Genomic DNA, 4,197 nt, shown 5'->3' on the forward strand with positions numbered 1-4,197 from the left:
ATCATCATTTGATCATTATTGTTTATGATATTATTAGCCAACTCGTTTATAACTTTCCCTTTCATTTCCCTCTTTTGTATTTTTACATAATGTCATACTGATTTTTGTTTTCTAAAATCTCCATTTAGGTCGTTTACATCGTGTTTGCAAAATAAATTGATACTCATCGATTCGAGTAATTAGCGCAAAACTTTTGCCTTATGAATGATGCACCACCTCCAACTACAGCAATCACAACACCAACAACAAGAACAACAGCAAGTAGAGCAACAACAACAACAACAACAACAACAACAACAACAACAACAACAACAACAACAGCAGCAACAACAACAACAACAACAACAACAACAACAACAACAACAACAACAACAATGACAGCAACAACAACAATCAAAATATCTCTCTCAAAAATGCTGTGCAAAAACATAAGAAATCTTTAGAAAACACACGGGTCTGTATAGGTCTCAGAGATCGCTCTTACAGCCTACTCTTGTAAATGACGCTTTCACTTCAACGGCATGCACACCCACCTCATTTTCATTGTATAATAAATCGTAAAATATATTATAAAATATACACCAATTCTGTAACCTTACTCGTTTACTGTTTCTTCTCGCCCATTTTTAACTAAATTTTATATTTTCATCATCCTGCTCGCTGTCCAACATTCATTACTCAAGTCTTATTGTGTGCACAGCCTTGTTTTTGGTTGTTCTTTGTTTTGTTTGCGTGCATGATATTTTGGGGGGTGGGGGGTGGGGGGATGCAGGTTAGATAGTTTCAATCCACGGGGACGAGATGCATTGATCGTCTTATTATAAGTAGACGCACATTAAAATCATCTTCTCATCATATTGAGAGAAAGGTCATGCGATATCATACCGCCTCTCCTCCTCCACTCCACCCCTCCCAACTCCCAACTCCCACCCCCACACCCGCTAAAAAAAATATAACAATGATAATTTTGTTAAAACACGGACCAGTGTATCTGTAATTCAATATTTATACCCAAACGTTTTTCTTTGGTTTGCTGTAGCATATCCCCAAAGAGCGATCAAATTATGCTAATGGTCATTGCACTTTAAAATTACACAATAACGAAGCGTCTGGTATTTTCTGAAGGACACAGAATGCATTTTGTGGAAATAGAGTTCCCTTTGGGGGTCGGGAGAGGTTTGTATTACCACAGGGATTGTACCGTCGACTGTAATATACGTCTCAGTGAAGTGCTATTTTACGTTTTAGCATTTTTATTTTTTAATGTTTCATGAATCCAAACCCTGCTGAATGCATCAGAGAACCAGGGAACAGGGACTGTGTTAAGTGATGATTTTCATCATGGTCTCGATACTCAGTGTTTTGTTGTGTGTTTGCCGCTTATTAAGTTAGAATGGCGAAGGAAATAGACTATCAATTGCCAGGGACTTCGCTGGTTTTGTTTTAATTCGCTTTTTAAAAAATAGTCATGTGTCAACTCCTTCTTATGACGGTAGGCAGTGACCAGGATCTTTACCTCTTTCTTGCTCCTTCGCATGGATATATTGACGTGGTCGCCTTATTCTTGTTATTGTCGTGGGGTGCGAAGCGCATAACCGTCATGCCTCAGACATCGGTGATCCAATGTTTCATACATTTTAATTTGATTAATAAAATCCTTTCTGTCTTGGCCAATGTGTGGGAATTATTGGTGTCGATTAATTAAGCTTCCTCGGACAAATTCTGCAATTTGAAAAATAAAATGTTGATGTTTTCCGCCCAGATTAACACTATATAGATAATTAAGGAGGCGGGTTTTGATCCTGCTGCTAGGACTAACTCAGGCTGAGGGGAACAGAGCGTCACAGCAGATAGACTGAGACACTCGATTTATGAGAAAAAATCCTCCCGAGAGGTGAATCGAACTTGGGTTCCCTGTGTGCAATGGCGAAAAGCCTAACGGCTACACCAGAGATTCCGATCCAGTGTAGGCTATCTTCATCATCATCCAGTGCCAGATCTGCGACAGACATCGGCGATCGTGGTTCTACATTCATTCCTTTGCTCGGATGCTCTAAAAAAGCTACGTTTCCCTTATCTTTCCCTGTTACCCATTTGTTTAGGTTCCCCAAGTAGATTGTTCTGGGCCTACCCCTGCCTCGTTTGCCTTCAATTTTTCCAATGAGAGCTAGATGTTTAAGAACCTTATGTGTGTGCTATACGATTAATAAATTGTCCCAACTGTAATTTAACACCATCTGTCGTTTTCTCTGTCCAGGTTTGGCCATCGACTGGGTGTCTCGCCACCTGTACTTCACCAACATGGGTCAGTCCACGCCAGGTCTGGACGGCGCCGTGTACTCCTGGCACAGGCTGGAGAAGATCGCCCTGGACGGCTCGAGTCGCCGGACAGTAGTCACTGATGTGGACAGGCCGCGCGGGGTAGCCATTGATCTGGACAATGGGTGAGAAAGACGGCGTGTTCCACTTGTCTCTATGTTATTGTTGTTGCTGTTGTTGTTGATCTGGAAGATGATTTCTTCGTCGTCTTCGACGTCGTTGTTGTTGTTGTTGTGTTGTTGAAGACGATGATTTTGTTGTTGTTGTTGTTGTTGTTGTTGCTGCTGCTGCTTCTGTCGCTGTTGCTGCTGCCGATGATAATGATAATGGTTATGATCTTCTTATCGTTTTTGTTGTTGTTGCTGTTGTTGGTGGTGTTATTTCGTCTGTTAATGTTGCTGGCTGTATAGATGCTACTTTTTTGTCTTCTTATTTATTTATTTTTGTGTTGAGACTGTCTGTGTAGTTCTTTGCTGTTGTTGTTGTTGTTGTTGTTGTTGTTGTTGTTGTTGTTGTTGTTGTTGTTGTTGTTGTTGTTGTTGTTGTTGTTGTTGTCGTTGTTGTTGTTTTGGGTTTGTTGTTGTTGTTTTGTTGTTTTCTTTTAGGGGGGGGGGGAGGAGTTGCGAAAAGTTGAGAATGTTTGGTGGCCACTGAAGGATGGCGTTTTGGGGTCTTTTAGTTTTTAGTAAAGGAGAAATTAGTTGACTTCTGTGTCACGATGGCGTGCCAGTGGTATGACGTAGTAAGTTTTCAAATTTATTTTTGATACAGGTGCTTTTTATATCCCATTAATACAGTTTAGATAATTTAGGTGGTGGACTTCGACATTGCCCGTCAGTCAATCCAGGCTGAGAGGGACACAACGTCCTCACAGAAAGACCGAGATACTCGATAAAAATTACCCCCATCCGGGAAATCAAGTTCAAATCTTCAATATACAACGGTGGGGCCTCTTACTGCTACACCACAGACGATGATGTAATAATGATAATAGGGTTTGGGCATGCGTGGAATGGTATGGTGTGGTGAGACAGTAATATTATGGTTAGTGAAATGCAGTGGGGCCAGGGTTAGAACTAGGGTCGAAGCTAGACATAAATAAGAAGAAACACCTTTGCAAGTGTGTGTAAATCTAGATAGACTACATAAAAGGTAAGGAATCGCGATGTGTCCCACTCCCTTCTGTCCCCGTCATTATTCTGCGGAATCGACCAAGTCTTGCTTCATGAGACAGTCAAGCCAGGGGGAGATATAGACTTACTACCACTGTCAATTCGCTGATCAAAAGAATTACTTCACGTCACTCCAAGAAAGAACCCGGTTAACCCTTCATCGTTTCTTCTCCTCGCATCGTGTGGGGCCCAAGGGACTTACAACCTGACAGGATGGAAAGGGCAAACCAACGGAAATCAAATGGCTTTTTCTGTGTAGGGATTGAATTAGCAGAGTTGAGAGTCAGGTCTATCTTGGGAATTGTATTCGTGTCGAAGTGCTCAGATCCAATGCGATATTTATTACTTCGAACTCTTTTTGTTATCTTTTCGTTATAGGTTTTCATTTTCTTTTTACATTTGAAAAGGGGTCGGGGGGAGGGGGGAGGGTGGGAGGCAGGAAATGGAACTCATCATAGGGAAGGGTATGTGAAGAGAATAATGGGCAAAGCAAGGCGATCCACAGTAGTTGTACACTGAGTGCACACGTTCAAATTTTAAACTTTGGTCCGAGCAGCTTTCTTGAATCAAGGAATAATTTTATTTACAGCTTACATACAAATGTAAATCACTGATTCTGTAAAATTTCAGTAGCTTTACTGGCTTTTTCACACTTTGCTTATTAATATGTTGGGAATTGATAATTGACCCCCCCCCCCTCCCCCTA

General features: G+C 41.2%; 1 protein-coding gene across 1 annotated transcript in view; it reads left to right on the forward strand.

Moving 5' to 3' along the window:
• LOC101861747 overlaps nucleotides 1-4,197 on the forward strand; it is a gene marked incomplete at its 5' end in the record, with an annotated part of 45,978 nt that overhangs the window by 21,027 nt on the left and 20,754 nt on the right.

This window comes from Aplysia californica, unplaced genomic scaffold, assembly GCF_000002075.1.
Source record: "Aplysia californica isolate F4 #8 unplaced genomic scaffold, AplCal3.0 scaffold00352, whole genome shotgun sequence".
Classification (NCBI taxonomy): Eukaryota; Metazoa; Mollusca; class Gastropoda; order Aplysiida; family Aplysiidae; genus Aplysia; species Aplysia californica.